The sequence below is a fragment of the Schistocerca cancellata genome, chromosome 5 (assembly GCF_023864275.1).
Source record: "Schistocerca cancellata isolate TAMUIC-IGC-003103 chromosome 5, iqSchCanc2.1, whole genome shotgun sequence".
In the NCBI taxonomy this organism is placed as follows: domain Eukaryota; kingdom Metazoa; phylum Arthropoda; class Insecta; order Orthoptera; family Acrididae; genus Schistocerca; species Schistocerca cancellata.
In genome coordinates, this window is record NC_064630.1 from 255453532 (window position 1) to 255477352 (window position 23821).

A 23821-nucleotide genomic window follows, 5' to 3' on the forward strand; every position below is an offset into this window, starting at 1 on the left:
AGTCACTGTACTAATTAAAAGAAATTTGTAAAGAAAAAATAAGTTATGAAAATATCAGTGGTATGAGAAAAGACGATCACTGTCATTTATCAGTTTTTCATGATGTAATGAGTAATCCATTATATTTCGGGTAGCAGTACTTTTTCCTTCTGCACAACTGATATTTTAGCCAAATATTTTCCGGCCACAGTTGGAATGAGCTTCGAGGTTGATTACATGATGGATGCTCTATCACTGTGGGAAATAAGATGTGAGTCAGTGCCACAGAACTGGTTTACTTGTCTAAAGTTGGACTGTGTTGTGTCATTTACATTATGAGGCAGGGGAAATTTTACTTCATTATACATGGAACTGGACTGATGGTACAATAGGAGACAAATCTGACTGAGCTCATCATATAAGACACAGCTAGACAGCTAAGCTGACTAAGCCTGCCTCTGCAACAGAATTTTGTCGTCAGGACCGCTATATCTTTGCAGGTATAGATTTGGATGAAACTATTTTGCCAATACTAGCCTTCACCAGTGCTGTTGAAGAAGCTGTCCATTGTTACCTGTAGATTCAGTTGAAGGAAATAGACAGGAAACATCATAAATCAGTGATGACTATAAAACTTTGGTGCATAGGGGATGCAATGTCCCAGAGAATGAATCCTTGCTGCATGAACCAGAATACCCAAAGAAGGTCTTCCAAGTAACTGGATATTCCCAGTAACAGATTTACAAGGTGTTGCACATGAAACCAAAGATGCAAGGACAAGTGTGCCACTTTTGAGTCATCTGTGTTCTTGACTTACAAGGCTGCTCTTTCCTTGAGGAGAGGGCAAACCTGTGAGAAACACATTGTCAAAGTGATCTTCTGTCTCCCATGGAGATTGCTGCATAAACACAATTTTATGAAGATTTGTTGCTTTGAAAGGGAAATGTGTACCTGATCCATTGTGTTATTTGTGACAGCTCATGTATAAGCCAAATCGTGTGACCTTTTTATGAGTAATGACTCAAATACTGAGGCAAGCTCCATCCTCATATCCCTGTAACAGATCTAGATCAGGGATGCAGAGACCACAGCCCACATGCTACCTGCCGATTGGTCTCATTGCAGCCCACCACTTATCATTTGTTCTCATAATTTTTCTTTTTTTTTTCTAATCTTTCATTCGCTTCCAAAACAGAGGGGGCAGGCTCTTGCAGAACTTAGTTCTTTGAGTCCTTAGCTGACACTGGGACATGGAGATCCCAATTCAGAATAAAAACTTGTCTTGCAGCACGATATCTTTGAACTTGCGGCTCTAATGTAGACACAGAGTTTGTGGCTCACAGTATTAGCTCAGCCTCACTACTGTTAGCTGAAAAGTCGACCCTTAGACATACTCCAGCCCTGCAAATGCAATTCCTATTCCATCACATTCAGGGCTACCTATGCAAGCAGCCATGTGATTTATCAACTTAGCTGCTGACATTGCAAAACACTCTACTTGGTCATGACAAATAATGAAGATAGCTACTCAAACTGGTGGCAATGTGCATTTTGTGCAACTGCTTCAGCGTCACGATCGGCCTCATCTTAATGCGGCTGTCAGGCGCTTTAACATGGGGCTGGAGAGGACACTGATGGCAAAGGGCATGTGTAACATCTCAGTGGTGCCAATTGGGTCTATCAGTAGATCGGGTTTCACTAGGCATGGCCTGCACCTCAATAGGTATGCGAAGGGGAGGCTGGCAAAGCTTACAGAGTAGTGGGTGGTGGTGGGATCACTCAAGGAAAAATTCCTGTAGTAGTTGGTGTTAGAGCAGCACCTTCTTTAGAGTGAAGTCAGCTGATAGGTTTACCTGCTTAAAGGAAGTCCCTATAACTAAGGGCTCTCCTTCAAAGGCTGTCATGTTTCCAAGTAGAGAAGGAATTAGCATATTTCATCAGAATATAAGAGATATTAGAGATAAAGTTAGTGAACTGCTTATTGGTAGTGGTGGTGGTGGTGGTTAGTGTTTAACGTCCCATCGACAACGAGGTCATTAGAGATGGAGCGCAAGGGAAGGATTGGGAAGGAAATCGGCCGTGCCCTTTCAAAGGAACCATCCCGGCATTTGCCTGAAAAAACGATTTAGGGAAATCACGGAAAACCTAAATCAGGATGGCTGGAGACGGGATTGAACCGTCGTCCTCCCGAATGCGAGTCCAGTGTGCTAACCACTGCGCCACCTCGCTTGGTGCTTATAGATGTTGACTCTGAAATTATTGGTATGGCAGAACACCAGTTAAATAATTTGCCAATTCAGAGGCTTCCTTTACCAGGATACAGATTAGCTGGCTGTTTTCCAAGGAGTTCCTTGCGAGGTGGGGGAGTAGCTATGTACGTAAAAAACAGTATTGTATCACAGCACTGCACTGAACAGATATTTGAATGTTGTGCAGGGGCAGTTGAATTTAGTGAAACTAAACGTCTATTTGTTGTTATTTATAGGTCCCCTAACTCTGATTTCAGAGCATTTCTGTTCAAGCTGTAGACGGTTCTTGATTCACTTTTTAGGAAGTAGTTGTATGTGGTGACTTCAACATAAATTTTGTATATGACGGTGCAAGAAAAAGGATGTTGGTAGATCTCCTAAATTCATATGATCTGATGCAGACTGTGTTTTTTCCATCTAGGGTGCTGGGGAACAGTAGCACAGCCACAGACAATACTTCATTACTAGATGGGCATTCTGTTAGTAAAAGGGTGAATGGGCTTTCAGACCATGATGTACAAAAAGGCTTAAGTAGTCAAACAAATGTCACATACAGTTACAAACTATGTAGGAAACTTAATCCACCCGCAATAGAGAGTTTTTTAAACCTTGTCAAGGAAGAAGAATGGCAGGATGTTTATAGTGCCAATAACATAGATGATGAATATAATGCTTTCCTTAACACATTTCTCATGCTCTTTGAGAGTTGCTTTCCATTAGAATGTTCTAAATTGGGTACTAGCAGTAGCAGGCAGCCTGGGTATGATAAGAATATCATTTAGAACAAAGCAGGAATTATATCAAAATGTTAGAAGTGTCACAATCAAGCTACAGTAGCCCATTACAAACAGTACTGTAAGGTGCTTAAAAATATTAGGAAGGCAAACAGTATGTGGTATGCAAATAGAATAGCTAATTCACATGACAAAATTAAATCACTTAAGACTAAGGACTCTCATGGATATAATGGAGTGCCTAGCAGAATATTAAAGTACTGTGCTGCACATGTCAGCCCTGTATTTAGTGATATTTATAATTTTTCCTTTAGGAATAGTCAGTTTTCGAATGATTGAAGTACTCAGTAGTAAAGCCGCTTTATAAAAACGGAGAAAGGGATAATGTAGATAATTTTAGATCTATTTCTATGCCATCAGTGTTTGCTAAAGTTATTGAAAAGGCTGTGTATGTAAGGATAATTGATCATTTTATATTACATGATTTGCTATCAAATGTACAATTTGGATTTAACAACTGAAAATGCTATATTCCCTTTTCTCTGTGATGCACTGGATTGGTTAAATGAAAGGTTTCAAATTATAGGCATATTTTTTGATTTAACTAAGGCATTTGATTGTGTTGATCACAAAATACTGCTCCAGAAGTCGAACCATTATGGAATACAGGGAGTAGCTCACAATTGGTTCACCTCTTACTTTAGCAACAGACAGGAAAATTTCATTACTCACCGTGTTGAAAATGGCTGTTATGTGGGGTACAGTCAAGTGGGGGGTGCCCCAGGAATCAGTGTTGGGGCCAGTTCTAGTTCATTATTTATATAAATGATATGCCCTATAGTATTACGAGTACCTCTAAAATATTTGTTTCCTGATGACACTAGCTTGGTAGTAAAGGATGTTGTGTGCAACATTGGCTCGGTTCCAAATAGTGCGGTTCATGACATAACTTCATGGCTCCTAGAAAATAAACTAACACTAAATCACAGTAAGACTCAGTTTTTACAGTTTCTAACACACAATTCAACAAAACCTAACGTTTTAATTTCACAGAATGGGCATACAATTAGTGAAACTGTGCAGTTCAAATTTCTAGGTGTTCAGACAGATAGTAGACGGTCATGGAAAGCCCACATTAAGGATCTTGTTCAAAGACTTAATGCTGCAATTTTTACTATACGAACGGTATCTGGAGTGAGTGATCGTTTGACATGAAAATTTGTCTACTTTGCTCATTTTCATTCACTTATGTCGTATGGTATTATATTTTGGGGTAACTCTTCCCATTCTAAAATGATATTTTTGGCTGAGAAACGAGAGGTTCGGGCAATACGTGGTGTTAGTTCACAAACCTCTGGTCTACCCCTGTTCACGAGTCTGGGTATTTTGACACTGGTTTCTCAATACACATATTCCTCGCTGTCATTTCTTGTTAACAATATTAGCTTATTCCCAAGAATAAGCAGCTTTCACTCAGTTAATACTCGGCAGAAATCAAACCTGCTTTTGGATTGGACTTCCTTAACTCTTGTGCAGGAAGGTGTGCAGCACACTGCTGCATCCATTTTCAATAAGCTACCACTCGAATTCAAAAATCTTAGCAGTAATCCACGTGCTTTCAAATTGAAACTAAAGAGACTCCCCATGGGTCACTCCTACTATTCTATCGAGGAGTTCCTTGAAAAATTAAGCTGATTCTTTTTGTATTGTTGACTACGTTTACTTTAACTTATGGATTGACTTTTTTCAGGTTCATAAACATTTTATTTTTGTCTGTTAATACTTTTATGTTGTAATTTCATGTACTGGCACATTCCATGACCTTGGATACTTGGATACTACTCAATTGGTCCTACAGAACTTGCTGTGTAAATAAAAAATAAATAACTTGCTCCCTCTGACATCAACACAGCTATTCTGCTCTCGTTAAACAATGAGTCTTCCTATCCAATAAGATTAACAGGATCTCTTTCATTTTAGGTGAACAAATAGCCCTAAAGTCCCTCATTTCACAAGATATGAGTTTATTGCATAGCAGTCATATCTGTCATTAGTGCTTGCTGCAGGGAACCACACTAGTAAACGAGTGAGACACAGTTGGCACTCACTGTTGTGAGACGACAGTATAGAGACAGTGCATTCTCCTTTCTACTCTATGCTGGCCTACATCTCGATCTTAGTGCATATAGCAAAGAATGCATGGAAAGCGTAGGAGTGGTTTTCTCATCTTGCTGTTCCACTTTTCCCTTCTCACTCCACCTCTCCCTTCAGAGACTCTGCGGGGGCTGTGGTACCCCATACTGTCGACACTAGAATGCACAATTACTGTGTGCCAAGTTACCAACGAAGTTTGACCCTTACAGTATTAAGCTCAGGGTTCACTTTTAGGTCAGTGATCTTCCTATGAGTAGAAACAACCTTGTTTGATACAATGCTGTCTGCCTCAGCTGTAAAGTTTCCCTACAAACTCTCTTGCATAACCACAGCACTAGATACACTTAGTGAAACTGCCACTGTTGTCACTGATGAACTAACTAAGAAGTCTTCCACAGTTTGCTCTTGTTGGGAATCTGTAAGGCTGCACATGGTGGTACACCGGCACAATACTGCAATGACCACAGATAGCTCAAAACACTTCCAGAAATGAACATTACAAACGGAAGGAAGGATGGGAGGGTGGGAGGAAGGAAAATCACGACTTCACATCCTGTCAAGGATGAATAGTTTTTTGTGTATATGGGTCAACTGCTGTGAATTTCTTGAAATAAAACAGATTCGTGGATAGCCACTTTATTTCATGATCCAGTTAAGCTAATTTTGCCCCCTTATGTCATAACAAAAAATTGTAAGCAAATAGCCTCACACATATTCTGGAACTTTTTGTTTTTGAGATCCCATGTAAAGAAATACGAGCTGCACAAAACAGATTCTGTCTTCATTCTGTCCCAGTACTCCCCCTGGAAATTTGTGAGACCACTGTGTCCCCTTAAATAGTGCTACCTATATCCCTGTATTGTCACATCATCATCTTGGAAAATGAAGTACTGCAAGGGCTGTAAAAGACTTCCTCCACTAAGAGCAGATTATCAAAGGTAGGAAAACTCATTGAAGAAAGCAATGAAAACCCAGAGCCCGAGAAGGCTATATAAGCTCCTATCACACACCACGAGTAATCTGAGGATGTACAAGACACTGGGGGTGTCATGTCAGACTGCACCCCCAAGCCTCCATCTCCAGGTGGAGCTGTAGCTGGCCAACTGAGCGCGTCATCACAGACCACTTCCCGTTGGGGAACTGCGTTTGTGCTCATGTTCCTTACATACAATACTTTCCATAGTAGCTCAGTAACTGAGAGGCTAGAATAAAGACCTGTAAATGCACTTTCAAGCGGGTCCACTCTGGGCAAGGCTAGCATTTCTTACCTGTTCTTCTGCAAGGATGGAACTATTAACTAAATCTGCATGGTGTCAAGTGAATGAGAGTGTATACTGATGAAACCATATAATCTCGCTTTAGAACCAAAGTGTTCTGAAAACATTTTTTACAAAAAGTCTTTCCACCAAAAGTTGACAACCCATAGCCTACTGTGATTTTCTCCCCAGGTGTACCATGCATGAAAGGAGAAACAAGTTTGTAATAACTATATAGTTCAGTAAGAAATAATTAAAGCCCGCATCATGTAGGAAGGTGCTTCCAAGCAGAAAGGTGGAGCAGCAATGAAGCATGGGGGGCATGAGAACTGCGCATGCGCAGCAGCGAAGAGCGGGCAAACAAAGTCCACGTTGCTGCGGACAACAGTCTTGCTCGTTTGCCTACAATACATCGTATTTTATGTTCAAATCTACGAGGGAATACTAAATATTAAAACCAATTTCGATCAATCATCATGAGAGAAATATTAAGTCACATCTTAACGATGTTGTGTTCACTGCTCCACGGATTTACTCTGCATGACATCGGGAGGCAAGAACAGCTGACACAGCTTTGTGAAAACATGAAGTATTATTTTTCTTAAAAGGACAATTGTCTAACAACAATTACATTGAAACTGATTGCAATAATTTATCGTCATTTACTGCAATTTGAACTGTATTATATATAAAAATTTACTGCACAACAAAATTAACTTCAAGCACAAACCAAAACCATTATGTTTGCTTGACAACTGCTTCTACTCAATAGAATTTTTAAAAAAAGTGTAAGGTGACCATGTATCTGTGTTTGACTATAGTTAAGTGTAATCACTGCAAGTAAAAAAGAACTAGTAATAGAAAAGCTGAATGTAAAAGACTATCGTACAAGTGGTCAGTAAGTTGTCATATTTTTCACTCTTAATGAGTGTAAACTAACTCTTTTGACATTATAGTGAGAGACTGCATTTATAATACATTGAACAAGCTAAGATTTAACCATCACCTGCGAGTAACTCCAGGGTATGTAGACCGATAACATTGAAAACCACTGATATTTCAACAAGTAACAGTTACTGTCATTTAAAGACATTATTCAGTTCGTGCCTAAATATGACCAGGGTTTACGTGTGAAAATATCAGATTTCTGACGAATTTATCCAGCTGCATTCTCCCGTGTTATTAGAGCATACAACAAGGTGGTAGAAGCTTAACTTCACCTTTGGCAATATCTTTAACATTAGTCTGCATAATTCAAAGGATACAAAGTCCTAATCAAAAAGGCTAGGAAGTTCTCATTACTATATATGGAACTGATATGTTGACAAACACATTGCTTAAACCACAAGTCTTTAAAACTAAGAAATAATAATATTTTTTTCCAAAGTCTACGCCATAATACCATCATCATTTCTATTTGAGTCTGTTTCCAAACAATCTCATTGTAAATTTATGATGATAGGTTCATAGCTTATGTCCATGTCCATCATCATCACTTCTCTGTCAAATTCTTCTTTCTGAAGCTTTTCAGCATGTCGCACAGACTGTGCCCACGCTACAGGTGGCATGTCTTCTATTGCCTCACGCACAAATGATTCAGCGTATGTTATCTTGAATGTTTTATTTTTTTCTCCCACGTAGTCTTAACCCTTTGCCCAAATTATTTCCATGGGACTACACTGACAGTGACACGTGATTAAATGCAAAACTGTAAGACCCCATTTATGTACAAGGAAGTCAAGTTTGTACATTTTCTCACGTGACTTGTATAAATTAATGAGTCGCAGGAGTTTGGGAAGAGTCTGGTTGATACTGTGCTTAATATTTTTATTTTTACACCAGGGAAAAATATTCACTTTTCTGGTGTTATTTCTGTAACAGTTGAATTATAATTGGCAATGACCGACTTTGAAGCAAGATGTGATGAGAACTGTGAATCATGTCACGAAACTGGCAGCGTTCATTTCCGAATTGTAGACACTGTTGTTTTTCTTACACATAAATACAAGTATATTCTCAGAACCAGAAGAGGAGTCAGCATACAGAATAATTGCCTGAGAACCTATTCCTATGAGAACTTTAAAACCACCAGTAGCATCACTTATTTGCAAGCAGATCTTCCTAGAATGATTCTAATTGACCCGTGTTTTATCAAGGTAATACACTGTTGAGCTACCTCCTCCTTAACATATCTGGAACCAATATCTTAAGATTCTTTACATTGATGAAGCACTTACCATCGAAGCCAATTTTCTGCTGCATAACTATAACACATTTTTGTTATGTCTAGCATTCACCATTCCCATGGAGCACTTTAAAACATCGTTGCAGAAAGCATCCATTTGTGTTACAGGTTCCTTGCGATTTAAATCCTTTCCACGTGACACGAAACCAACATTTTCTACGGTTCCTAAAGCTCAGACACTTTCGTTTACACTTCTCTTTACAGTTCTCTTGCCCATACCACATGGTTATGGAGTCCATTCCTTTATCTTCAAATGTCAATAGAAGGAGACCTGCTTTCAAATCCATGTTTGAAAAAGTTACAAATGCAATAAATAATCCCCCTCGTCTGCTTGTGAAGCACATCACATTTATTGCCGTCACCTGGCTGCTTATTAAATCACAGTTAAACATTTATAGATACACATTCACAACTATAGTGCTTGGGGGAAGGGGGGGGGGGGGGGGGGGAAGAAAGAAAGAAAAAAAGAAAGAAAACAAATTGACAGTTGAATGAATAATTCGTTTGTTGCGAAGTACGGCAACAGTGCAGCATGTGGAATCGTGATTCTCGCTTATAGCTGTAACTTGCTGCTAGCTGCTCAGAAAGAGAATGAATATTATTGGCTGCCAGTGGCTAGTGGAGAGGGATGTGCAGAACGGCTGAAAATTGGGCCACCTTCCTACATGATGCGAACTTTAGTTATGTCAAATACACAATTCTTTACATAGAATACCAATTTCTATAATGTTTCCACACTCTTTGTATAAGGGGAGTCACATGAAAATGAGACAGACTATGTAACAAGCATGGCACAGATGTTGGTAACACAGGTATTTCTATTGAGAATTGTGAAGGAACGGTGTGAACATTAACTGACGTGCTCAATGTAAGACCAGCAAGTTGTGTGCTCATCCAACTTCACTGCGGAGGCCAAAAAGAGGAATAGTGTGGTGTAGCATGGCTTTTGACTGTAGAAAGAGTCTCAGGAAGTGAACTTTACGCTTGAAAATCTGCTGCACATGGGAAACACAATAAGTCCTGTGTACTTGTATTTGTGGGGAATAAACTACCGTATTTAGTCGATTCTAAGCCGCACTCGAATCTAAGCGAAAAATAAGACTCGAAATAAAGGAAAAAAAAAATTTCCCGAATCTAAGCCGCACCTGAAATTTGAGACTCGAAATTCAAGGAGAGAGAAAAGTTTTAGGCCGCACCTCCAAATCGAAACAAAGTTGGTCCATTGTAATATGAGACACAATTTAGGTCGAATGAATGACGATACAGCTACAGTAGTTTGGTTCGAGTCGTAAGCTTAGCAGTTAAGCTTTACCCCGTAGCCATTGCTATGCGTCAGGCGCTCCGTCCGTATTTATACGGGTGCCCTTCTTTTTTCACGTGCTTCGTCTGGTTTGAATCGATTGCTTATTTTGCTTTGATCTGATAAGTGCCGTTTTCTTTGTTATAGGTATTTGCGTCACTCTTAAGCTGAAAATGCATTACTGCACTGTGTCATGCATTGTTTGTCGCATTCTGATAGTGCGTGTTTACGGCCTGTCGCGGTTCGCGGCATGGCTTGCTTTTGTGCGCGCTACCGCCGCGTACAATTAAAAAAAAAAGAGGAATCATCTCATTAGCGAAACAATGGCAAGAGACTGCTATTTGTTGTTACTTACACTGCTGCTTTCTTTGATAATGATCAACAAGAATCAAATAATAGACTGCGTATGATAGAACATGTTCTGAACGAGAGTTACGCGAAAATTTTTCTCTGTTTGAAAATCTTTGCGGCCGCTTCTTTATTACATCATATTCTGCACAGAAATTAGAGTCATCTTAGATTTAAAAATCTAGTCACTTGCCGTGCTTCATTTCTGACTATCACTATTAGGCATAAGAATAATACGAATATAAACATGACACAATACGTATATTCTTCTGCGTTTGCTGTTGTCTCACTCTAGTTTCGTAGTTTATTAGGCAGACAGGATTTAAATGAGATAGCAGCAAACACGAAAGAATACATGGCAAAATGTTTATATTCGTATTATTCTTATGGTGAAGAGAATACTGTATGTGATTCAAATTTCATCAGGTTCCTATTAGCAACCATTTCTTCTCACAGATAGGAAAAAATTCAGAACGTAGAGTTGGCCATATTGACAAACATCCCAAACAGTCTTGCCAGTCAGATTTTCGTAGTACACTGAAATTGTGCTACATTCGAAGATGAACAATACGGAATTTGTATTTACTTCGTTGGATAATGTATGAAAATGCAGTGGTCGAAACTCGCGGCGGAGAAAAAAAGCTCGTCTTCCACTTTTTTTTTTAAATTTATTTACTGACGCAGAGGTTTTGGCGCCAGTATTTATCTTTGAGCCTACAAAGCCGTAGCGCTACATATATTCGACGGCAGAAGTTAGTTGTGGCGGCACGTACCAACATTTTTCATAACTTCCGCTTGCTTTGCACTCGATTCTAAGCCGCAGGCGGTTTTTTGGATTACGAAAACCGGAAAAAAAGTGCGGCTTAGATTCGAGTAAATACGGTATTTCAAAAAGGTCGGACATCATCACTGAAAGACAGCTACTGGCCAGGACAGTCTCCTCATGTCATTAACCCTTCTGCACTTTTGTGGGGGAAGCTGCAATCAGAAATGACTGACGGGGCAAGATGGTAGGCATTCAGCTCATATTGGGCATCTATCACGGTACCACTCACGCCATTGTGACAGTGCATCTGAAGATCAGGAAAATCTGTGCACATTAGGTTCCTCACAGCTTGACATAGGAGCAGCAGTTAAACAGAATACTGACATCACTACAGCATCTAGGACAATATCACAATGAAGAATATCATTTTCTATCCTGTACTGCCATGTGAGATGAAATGTGATGTTATCATTTTGAGCTGGAGAGTCTACATCAGAGCCAAAAATGGAAGCATATGCATTTACCCCCACCCCCCCTGAAAAAATGCCTGTCAGCCCTGGGAAAGTCACGATGACCTTTTTCTTTAACTTCAAGGGTCCACTGCTCATTGACTTTCTGGAACACGGCACCACAATTAATACCAGAGTGGTGTGTGGATTCTTTGTAAAAACTGAAGCACAATATCAAGACCAAACACACAGGAATGTAGACAGATGGCTTCAACTTGATGCATGGTAATGCCTGCCCACATGCTGCCAAGGTTGTTTCGACTATGCTGTAGAAGTTTCACACAGAAAACCCTACAAATCTTCCAAACAGTCCCAATCTACCCACATGCAGTTAACATATATGTGCAGCCCCTAAAAAAAAAAAAAAATAAATAAATAATAATAATAATAATAATAATAATAAACAGTTAACTTACTTTTTCCATCTGTCTCATTTTCATTTGACTGCCCCATATATAATCTCTTTTGGTTAGGTTTAGGTTTTAGGAAACACAAATTCTGTTATAATCTTCCGTCAGCACTCAGCACGAGACGAAGTCTAAGCTGAGAGCTGTGACAATATGCAGTGGAGTTAATATTTCATCTCTTCCTGCTATTCAATGATATACCATCAGAGAGATTAGTGCCCAGCTCGTCTTACCAGATATCAACAAGTGAATGAGTGTGTGGCAAATTTCTAATATTATTAACATTCTAATTATAACAGGGACTCAACAAACACAGAGTATGTCAATTCCATTAGCTATCTCTTTCTTTCTTTACATTTTTTTTATTTGAATGAAAAATCCATCAACCTCAATTCAGTTACATCATGACTTTAAGCACCCTGATATAGATATAAGTAACTAGATCACATGAAGCAGACTACTGTACTGCTTTCATTAGAACAGTGCAGGAGATACAAAAGGAGATAGAAGGCAAAGGTTCTGGTGGTGCACCACCCAGTCCTAATCTACTTGAAAACCTTGAGCGAATTTGCCGTGCTTGATGTCTCCACCTGAGTAGTCTTTCACACCGAACAACGTTATGCCCTCAGTTTCCAAAAGACTAAAAAGTGTTTTGGAACTGACTGCTTGGCACTATTACCTTCTTTTATGATTTTCGTTGTACATCTTTATTCTTTTCAACGTATAAAATTTGAGTTATAAACATTGAATCTGTTATTTTGTGGCCGAGATGTGAATGCTTCACTGTAGTGTGGTACCGTGACGTCTGCCATGGATAGGTGTTTGAGCTACATGTCATAACTGCATACACTGAAAGTTGTGTTATTCACAGTAGTGGGATTCGTTGGGTTATCCACCACTTGAGTGATTACTGGGTGTGCTTCACCATACTACACAGGCGATACACAACTGCTAGTAAATCTTACCATTAAAATCATTCTGGAAGCTTGCAGTTATTTCGGTGTTAAAAATTGAGGACAAACTGTACACATAAATAATAATGACAACGTTATTTTTTGCTACAGGTTTCAGTTTTATACATATCCACAATGTAGGTCTTGAGATATTATATAACACATCACCCACTCTTACAACATTTAGTGTTTAGCCACAGGACAGCCCCTGAATATAAAATATAAAAATATATAAAAACATGTTTGCCGTACAAGGTGCATTAGCATTTTATTTTTCTATTTTCAATTTGTCACAATAAATTAGAAGGCATAAAAAAATTTTCTGGGCTGTAACATCAGTATAGGTGCCTTTTTCTACAACTAAAACTGATTTTTGTGTTCTGTTGACCGTGAATACAATAAATGTGTAACCAAGTTATAATTCCGAAAAGAAATGATGCATATATGTTAGAAATTGCATCTTGCAACACTGACTTCTAAATTATTCTTACTTACAAACACACAAAAATGGGTTTATAAATAAAATAATAAAAATATAAAATGACTTGTCTTACACCTAGAAAGAACAAAATTATCAAACACATCAAGGAAAGGGGACAAAAGGGAAGGTGGACTGAAAGATTTGGGGGGAGGGGGGGGGGGGGGGCAGGGCTGCGTGAGGAGGCAGAGAGCAGAACAATATTTAGCGAGAGGGGGAAAAAGTATCTGTCTACAGATACTAATGTGAAATTGTACCATGGATCGGAAACAAGTATTAAACGGTGCTCATGAAGTGCACCCCATCACTATGGCCCATGTTTTTTCTTCTGACATTTTATAATTTCTGTTGATATTGCAAAGCACATTTATACAGTTTTACACACTAACAAATAAGAAAAGTGTTGTATAACATTTAGTTTATATAAATTTAAAACTAGCAGTTCCAGTAAATAAATAACTGCTACACAGTAGCAAGTGTTGAAATGTGATTTTAAGGCATCAATTCCATGAGTAAAGAAATATGTCATTTAATGATAGTATAATACAAAAAAAAAGAAAAAATAATAGCATTTATATTTGTCAGAACATTTATCAGGTGGAAATGCTTATTTTTCCAATACATCATACTGCAGTATAGAGTGGCCAAAATGTCTTGACAAGATTGAGAAAAAAGGCAAAACTACATATGAAATTATGTTTCACTGGTATTTAAAACTCAAGTGATTTAATTTTTTTTTTAAATTTGAAATAGTGTATCAATATATAACTAAATCTTTGCCTGTTGAAAGTGATCACAATATGATGCTTTTGGACTGCATATCAAAATGAACTGTAGAAGAAATATGAATGAAGTTAAAGACAGGCATTTCCTTATGCACACTGACACAGTTGACATTATGATGACTACAATTCTAGTAAATGTTCCAACATGCCTCCTTGCGTAACTGACATTAGTTCAATTTCACACTGGACACTGCACACTGCACAATACCAGCCTGAAAAGTCTATAATTCTAACATAAACCATTTAATGCACCATTGTAATTTAATTAATTGCATAATATGAAGATATGATGCAAAAATACATCAGATTCTGTATTGTAATCCTCATAAAAATTAAGGTAAATCTCTTAGTTTTATATGAATAATTGAAATTAACAGCAGACTGGAAAGTTTCCTTTTTAAAATGCGGCTCTAAATACTTTTAGTTGAGAAAAATTGGAAAACACACACACACACACACACACACACACACACACAAAAAATGTTCACCAATTTCCAGTGTGAGTACCATGAGCTCAAAACCAGTATGACGCTGATTCTGTGTATTCCTTGTATGGATACAACCAATATTCACTGGGAAGCATGCTAGTATTTTGAAGACTGTGTGGGAAGGAGTTTGCCTGAGGTCTGTATGACATGTTGCACAAAATACCAGGAATAATGCTACAAAACAATAAACAACAATAATAATAGTAAAAATACTATTACAATAAACAACAGAGAAGTTAAAATGAAATTTGATTAAGTCTGTAACTTAAGATGGCATAAGCAGGTAATACTATACTACAGATCTAGTGCTCTGAAATGCACAACCAATAAAGCTAATTTTTTTTCTTTTTACAGACTTGTTGCATGAAGAAATTACATAATCAAACAAAATACTCATACTGAAATTTTAATTATCTGTTTGAATCAATTACCCCAATCTGGAACCTATATTACTACTTTTATCTTTTCTTCTGAAAACTAAGCTGCAATAAATCATTTAGTTTTCCCCAACACACTCACAGTATTAAATATTTCTGAAACCTTCTAAAATAATTTGAGAGGCTGTGATAGCAGAAAGACCACAAAATTAAAGATTTGAAAATATACTGGTTATTCAAGCTAATATCTAAACTTTTCAGTTAATAAAACCAACCAAATGTGGTTGGTGACATAAAAGTGTTACTGAAATATGTTCTGAAATTGGACAAAGTTTAGTAGTGTGCTGAACTACAGTGTACTTGTACAAACACAGACAAACTTTAATCAAACACAAAAAAACAGGGGAAGGGAGGGGTGGTAAATGGCCTTGTTCTTTCGTTCTATCATATGTAAGAAATCAGACTGATAAGAGGAACTCTTTATTTTCCCCACCTGCCAAGACACAATTTCATAAAATGTGATGAGCAACATTTGCTAGCCAAATATATACATTTTAAATACAGTATCAAAATCCTGAAACATTATGAAACAGACGGATAAAATATTTATATCAGTGATAACTGAATAGTCACACAATGCATGTATTTTGCACTGCATTTACAGAAACTGGTATTCATGTACCTTTTTTCCTCTTTCAGTTTAGTTCTGGCAGACTGCCTGTGAGAGACTGATGCAGTTATATTGTTTATTTACATTAATGAATCAAGATTAGATCTCTTCATTCAATTTTTCCATTTAGAATTCAATGTATGCCTTGGAGTTCCAAAGCCGTTAATATATTTTTATCTTGCTTTATGCTTTTAAGTCATACAGCTGCACTTTTCTCTGCATTTTTCAGAAGCAAACTTGATACAGTTTTTGTCAATACAATCTAAGCAAATTTATTAGCTGAGTATTTCTGAAGCAACTTCTCAATGTTATGAAAAATACTGGATGTGCTAAAGACAGGTAACTGGTCTTAAAGACTACAAACCTAAAAATCAATCCATACTTAGGAGATCTCTTCTCCATCATCCACATAACTTACATGTTATTCTTGATTTATTCGTGACATAAAATTACAATTCCTGCTTTGCTACTGCCCATACACCAGCTAAACAACTCAACACTACAACTTAATTCACAGAAAACAATTTCATGGAAATTTGTTGAAGATACCAGAGCGAGAGTTGCTCCTCACCGTGCCAACAGAGAGCGTAGTCAATCAAACCGGTATATTTTATGAGCCATCTGTGATTTGTCTGTTTCTTCAGCACCAAGCTCCATGGAGTAGGGGTATTAAAATGTCTGTATTCTACCCTTAATAAAAAGTTTAAAATGTGCGTTAGTCTAAAACTTTTTTGAGCAACTTGCTTTCATGACTTATTCTTTGGTAGAAATGTATAATGTTGATATATATGGTTAAATACTTTTAAATAAAGTGGGGACATACAGTTTCATTAATATGTGCATCTAAATTACTAGAATACAAAATACACTTTATGTAAACCATACATGTTTCAATGGAAACTGAGATGAACAAAATAATACTGTCATATCTTTCCAATTTTGATCACCTCTAAGTTCAGAAAATCTGTAGACTTATTTAGTTAGGTATACCATATTGTTTGTTAACTACCTGCACTGTAGTGGTCTTTATTAATCCTTAATAATTTTCCGAATGTACAAATGAAAACAGTGCTTTTTTAAAGAAGCATAAGAAATGCCTAGCCAGACAAATAATACAAATAACGGTTTATTTGTGGGCAACAGGGCCCATAAAACAATAAATTATTTAAAGATTAACAAACATTGACTTTTACAAAATATCGGTAATCATCAAAAACTAAAATCATAACATGGACGTGTATAGCATACTTTAAAAATCTCAGCTAATAAGGAGAAATAAGAAAGGAAAATAGTTTAGCATGATGCTAATGCAGTCATTTTTCATTTTGCACATTTTTCCTTCCTTTTCTTAATTTAACAGAAAGAGATGGATCAGTTCCCTAAATTAAAAAAATTTCTCTCTTAATGTGCTGCCATAAGCTGTATCCTGATTCCACTTCAATGAAAATATATTTATGTTTGAATTATAGTGTATAAATTCCAGAATTTTCAAGCACTTACTGGCAATGATTCATTCTTTTATCCATAACTCAGAAGTAACAGAATCTCTCAACACCATTACAAAGGAAACACAAAAATTGAAGTCAACCAGTTGATGTTACAAGTACCAATATCTTAACAAAAATACAGTGTTGGATGAAGTCTGAAAATCTGAGAATAGCACATGTTTGATAAACTATGCCTTTACACAACAAAGCAAACAGGGAGTATAATATATTAAACACTTAACACTTTATGCCATGATAAAGATATATCATATGTCTTCCAAACTAGTTACGTGCAAGGGCCACCAAAATACAAGTCACAGAAAATTCACAGCCAGTGATGCTACTGAAGCAATTCCAAATGCCTACAGAGGCCCAAGCGAGCTGGAGGGGTGGGGCAGTAGGGTTCCACCAAATTTAAGACAGACATTTAAATAGTATGTGTAATAAAGTTCTAAAATATTCTAACACACCAAACACACACAACTCTCTCTCTCTATCTCTCTCTCTCTCTCTCTCTCTCTCTCGCGCACACACACACACACACCACACACACACACACACACACACACACACACACACACACACACACACACACACACACAAAATCATGAATCATATATTTTCTAAGTAGAGTATAATTACTAAATAAAAAATACACAGATAAATATTTAAATAATTGAACACGTTTTACAATCAATCTGGTTTCACTACTTAAATACCTTCTAAGCTTTTAAAACTTCATTCACTGAAGGTGTAGCAATAGCAACAGAATGTACTTTGTGTAATTTTTACTGCATAAAATGTTAAACTTATTTAACGAGATTCACTTATACAGAGAAAGCCATTGTATTATTTATCACATTGCTTTAAACTGAAAGACTGCTTTTAATACTCTTCATTTATCTGAATGTTCACTTTTGCAGACTGCCAAGTGACCACATGAAAACAATTCAGCTTCCACTGCAAATACTATAGAAAATTATAGGAGATCAATTTCAATGGTTCACACACACACACACACACACACACACACACACACACACACACACACACACACACACACACTAAAGAATAATTAAAAATTCTTAAAAATGTGCATATCTTTACATAATGACACACAAAAATATAGTATGTACACTCAGTCACACAAACAGCCAGACTCTTCAAACTAAGCAAGCATAGTGTGATGCAATGCAGTACTATTCCTCTGACTGTCCAGATGCAAACATCGACAATCCTCCATCGTAGCACCAGTGAGGGCGAAAAGCAGCAAGTGAGGTGCTGCTAGTCTGGAAGGGAGGAAAACACTGTTAAAAATAGAAAAAAACTGTATAAGTCAATGATAAAAACCAATAGTTTTTACTGGTAAAGCTGAATGATTTTTCATTCTTTCTAGTCAATAAAATGGTACACTTATGCAGTAAACAAGTTACCTAAAGTGAAACAAGTAACTTTAAGACAGAGAGGTCATTCAAATAAAAGAATGTCACAGTTGCAGTCAAAAACAGTCAGTATCAGAGAAATAATGAACTACGTACTATCCAAGCTTTGGTGTTATGGAGAAAGATGATGAGTTTTCCAGACATGTTATGACTTGTCTTCATTTTTATAATATTATAACTCTTAACAGAATGACTAAATATCTAAAGGCTGGAGTTGTTGTTTGCAAGTGTAGACTTCAGCAGCTCTAGCTGCTTTCAATTAAATTCTCCTTGAAATGTGACGTCGTTCTGTGGTGTTGGAAAACATGCCACTTTGTTTCGGCTGGTGGCCTCCAAAATTGTAGCAGTGCATTTAATTTCTCCTGTACCAATCACCACAAGATTGCAGTGTAATATTATTTCATTTAGAATTCTTACCTCTCTATTCCTTTTCCCATATCACTTTCTAATAGTTTAATGAAGCGGAGTGAAAGCTCACGTGCCAAACTATGACAGCTCAGTTCTTAATTATGTGCCTGTACAGTAAAACATTCAGTACCTCCACTATAAAGTGATTGCCTTTCGTTGTTCATGTAACGGATTCTCACCCACTCATGCTTTTCCAGTGTGGTATTATCTTTAATTTACTTTCTCAACAGATGGCTTGATTTGTTGAGTGGAAACTGACATCTACTCAAGCTCCCTGAAGAGTAGACCTGATGATAAAGGCAATTTTATCAATACTTTGTAGGCTGTGAGCAGTTACACACAGTGTTATTGATCCCAGGGTACATGTTCTGACAGGACAATCTAAGTTTCTACTTACCAGATTAAAGCTGATCTCAATGCTTCAAATTATGAATTTCAATTCAGCCTGTTCTCTGCTGTCTTCTCATTTATATTTACATCATATAGGACTAACATGCAATCTAAAACTTATGACTCATTATGTGGCTGGCGACTAGCAATATCAGAATCGTTTGCAACTATAGTAAACCTCCAGGTCATATATGATGCATATGGCCCCAGAAACCTTTTAAGACCTCAAACACCTATGATGTATATATGCAGACTGGAGCAACAAATGAATACCTGTCCAATGCCAAGATTCAAACCCGGGTCTCCTGCTCACTAGGAAGATGTGCTAAGCACCATACCACCTTGGCACGGTGTACTGAGGAGGGAGATGTGCTAGGGTAGTCTGCGCAGTTGTGCATAGTCACTGTGGTAGGGTGGCTTACTGGTTCGCGCATCCGCCTAGTGAGCAGGGGACCTGGGTTTGAATTCAAGCATTGGTACAAATTTTCATTCATCACTTCAATCTGCTTATGTAAGTCCTAAATAATATCATAGATATCATAATAATGACTTTTTTTTGTTTGTTATGGTTTTAGGGTGCAAAACTGCTACGGTCATTAGCATCCGGTCTGTGACTTAGGAAATGGTACAAAAACCAAACTGGAAACCAATAGCAATGGGAGCGAAACTCAAAAAAAGTATGGAAACTAAAAACAGAAGGAAAGCTTAAAAAAACCACTATAGAAGGGGGGGTTGTTTGTCCCCAAAAAGAGCTTCAAATGACTGACATCATCTCACTGACACTAATAAACTCAAGAATGCGATCGGCTGATCGCATGTCATCTGCTAAAAGGGAAGATATATCAGGCGACAGCTGTAGACGGGCGCATAACAGAGTAAAATAGGGGCACTCAAGTAAAAGGTGTTTCACCTCCACAGTTGAGAGCAGTGGGGACAAAGCGGGGGAGGATTGCCACTTAAAAGATGTCGATGGCTAAAAAGGCAGTGCCCTATCCGGAGTCTAGTTAAAATTACCTCCTCCCGACGATGACGAGTTCGGGAGGAAGAGGTCCAAGCACAGGGAATGGCTTTCACGTCCCGCAATATATTATTGGGAAGTGTCGACCAATGTGCATGCCATAGAAGAGTAACACGACGACATGAAACACACTGTAGATCAGCTGAAGGGAACTATGCGAACAGCAGGCTGAAGAAGAGACTGCAGCCTTGGCCCCTATATCGGCCACCTCGTTTCCATGGATACCAACATGCCCTGGGATGCAGAGGAACACCACAGACACCCCCCCCCCCCCACCCCGCTCTGTCAAACTCTTCACGCAGTATTGTATCTCCCATTTGGTCTTCATCTACATTCTCTTCCGTTTCCATAATATTGTCCTCAAGTACGTCGCCCTTGTATAGACCCACTATAAACTCCTTCCACCTTTCTGCTTTCCCTTCTTTGCTTAGAACTGGGTTTCCATCTGAGCTCTTGACATTAATACAAGTGGTTCTCTTTTCCAAGAGGCGTCAAAAAAATGTCGTGGGCCGGATTAGCAGGCGTGGAAGATAAATGGCTAGCGTAACGACTCAGAAGGACAGCTCGCTGATTGGACAGCGGAGGTTCAGCAATCTCAGCATAAAGGCTTTCCATAGGGCTGGTGTAAAAAGCTCCAGACGCTAAACGTAATCCACGGTGGCGGACAAAGTCGAGACGCCGAAGGATAGACAGCTGAGCAGAGGAGTAAACTATGATTCCATAGTCCAATTCAATTTTGAGCACACTAAGGCGGGGATTCTGTAGGGCACATCGACCACTTTGCGGCCTACAGTGTCCTGATGAAGAACCTGGCAAGGAGGGCGTCCTGGGGTAGGTGCGGTGGGGGTTGGGGGTGGGGGGAAGAGATACTGTTTACCTTCCTTCCTTCTTCAGGTCCAACACACTGATTTTATTTTTTTCACTTTCTTACTTCTCAACTTGAGAACCAAGTCTGAATTCCTTCTTGCCATATTCCTATGTCTCCATCATTGAGAACCTTCCTAGTTGCCGTGTCAACAGAAATATTCATTGCGGAGAGATTATAAAGTTTACCTCAGTGACCTGGACAAGGAACAGTGCGCACGGGGGCACTGCCCACCTGCCCGCACACACACACATGCACGCGCGCCTACACACACACACACACACACACACACACACACAGAGTGTACAACTATGCACATGATCTCAGGCAGATGTGGGTAAATATCATACGAACAAAATAGTTTTTTTTTTTAAGGAGTTAGTTTTGTCTTTTTTTTTCTTTTTCTTTTTTTTCGAGGGAAGGAATAAAGGGGCCAGCTTTCAGAATAATCCAAAGACACGAGTGACAAGCTAAGATGTAGAGTAAATGGTTTTGGAGGAGAGTAGCGTCAGGAAGAACCATCAGGCAGGACAACTGTCTTGATAAGAGTCTGGTGGGGGATGTACAGAGAGGAAAAAGTAAATCAGCAGGGAGAAGTACTGGAGCACTCAAAATAATAGTGAAGAAGCTGTGTTTTTCACTTGATGGGAGTTTATGGAAAAGTTACCACAGAGAAGGGAACTTATACGAGTTTTGGGTGGACCCAAGGAAGGGTGGACCCCCAACTACTTTATGGCAAGAGAGGTAAAAAAAAAAAAATAGTTAGTGAGGCTATGAATTTAGAGGAAACAGTACTTGACCCCTGGAAGGGCAGTGTTGAGAAATGTTTTAGAGTATTATTATTTGCACAAGGATAGAGACCCTGAATAAGAGAGCATTTACTATAGACCGATTAAAAGGAATTATTTAAGTTAAGTAATTTACCTGTTTCTGAGGATGCAATGTAATCTCAGAGTGCTCTGAGGGTTGATTCTAGAATTATAGATAATATTTATCTTCTCCACGACAGAAAGAGATTGTTGTGATAATGTGTAATGAAATATGTGTTAATGATAAAACCAACCACAAAGAAACACTTACCGCAATGAAAAAGTGGAAGTGACAGTGAAGCTATTGTGTGTAATTATGTAACGCTTGCATAATAATTAAAGATGAATGTGCGGTCAAGACATCTTTTCTCTTAGTGCAAGGATACATACTGAATGAGAGGTATCACATTCTTAAATACAAATGTCAGAGAAAAGATGTTCATGACAGAGTAATCGATAAGTGGTGAGCACCCAATGTTGGAAGGTGTTCCAAATTGTAGGTGGCTGATCCCAAAGCTAACACTCCAGTGACTGTACAGAAGTTGGTAGCTGTCAGCTGAGGTGGAGATAGGAGTACCATGGAGCAAGTGGTGTGGATGAAAGCTTTCCATGAAATCTAGGAACATGGAATGCTAAAGATAATAAATGTCTTGTAATTGTTAATTAACAAGTTGAATATCAGATCTGTTATGTATGTAGTAAAGAGAGGCAGTATGCGAGTTAGTGGTTGTCCCCATTTATGATGTACAGAGTTGTAATTCTGAAGATGATAAAAGAAGGTGAATTGAATCTCACTTCTTATTAATGTGGTGGCGTGAATGAGAACAGCTTTATCTGCAGCCTGTAAGGAGGCAAATTCTGAGTTAAGTTGGAAGAAGAAGGCACACAGGTTCAGGGTACAGACTAGTCAGACCCTGATTCATAATACTTAACAGTGACTGAATATTCACTAGGCAACATTCATTGTACCTAAAAGGAGCGTTCAGGTAACAACTTATTTAAGCATTTGGTGCATGATATGAAGTATGTTGAAAAGTGCAGCTCACTGGGGAAGTTACCCCTCCCACTCTTCTGGAAATAGATATTCTGAGAAGAGGCTAACGCTGTCACAAATACCATGATATCTGCATTTTCAGCAGTGAAGATAAAACTATCAACACCAACAGACTCTGATATAATGTTGTTCATTATCGTCACAGATGTTTTATTTTCTGCTTAACCACAATGCCTCTGCTGGCATTTCAGTCATTAGTATTAAGATGAAGTTCCCTTTGTTGGTGCCACTGGATAAAAGAAAAATAATTGAGAGACCAATTTTTGTTCTAGAGAAAACATATTTTGGGGACAAGTGCAGTAAATCATGGCATGATTGTTTTGGTACTTCGGTAATGAATACCCACTATGGTGTACCAATGTGTCCAAAACTCTAATTTGGACGTGATGAATTGATATTGTGGTGAACGGCGTATATTGACTGCAAGAATCACATGTTCCATGCTATGAACGCATCTCTGTGTCTTAAGGAACGAAAGATTTGTTTTATGGACTCTTTGAGAAGGAAATGGAGAGATCGGACGTGTGAGAAGAGGGGAGGGTGTGTATTATTGAGACACGCCATTACGGTATATAGTGAATGTTCAAATAGTTTTTTGAACAAAATAAAATCCAGTAAATAACATCAAGTATTCAAGGTACGTATATCTC

At 38.1% G+C, this 23821-nt stretch overlaps 1 protein-coding gene across 6 annotated transcripts in view; it reads right to left on the bottom strand.

Moving 5' to 3' along the window:
* Positions 1 to 17734: 17734 nt before the first annotated feature.
* LOC126187357 (transmembrane and coiled-coil domains protein 2) overlaps positions 17735 to 23821 on the bottom strand; it is a 204529-nt gene continuing 198442 nt past the window's right edge. For 5 of the 6 annotated variants that reach the window (XM_049928390.1, XM_049928391.1, XM_049928389.1 and 2 more), the window contains one exon: positions 17735 to 18474. The gene's annotated coding sequence lies outside the window, so the exon portion shown is untranslated. Of the gene's footprint in view, positions 18493 to 23821 lie in introns of all 6 variants that reach the window. The other variant, XM_049928388.1, reaches the window with a different exon arrangement.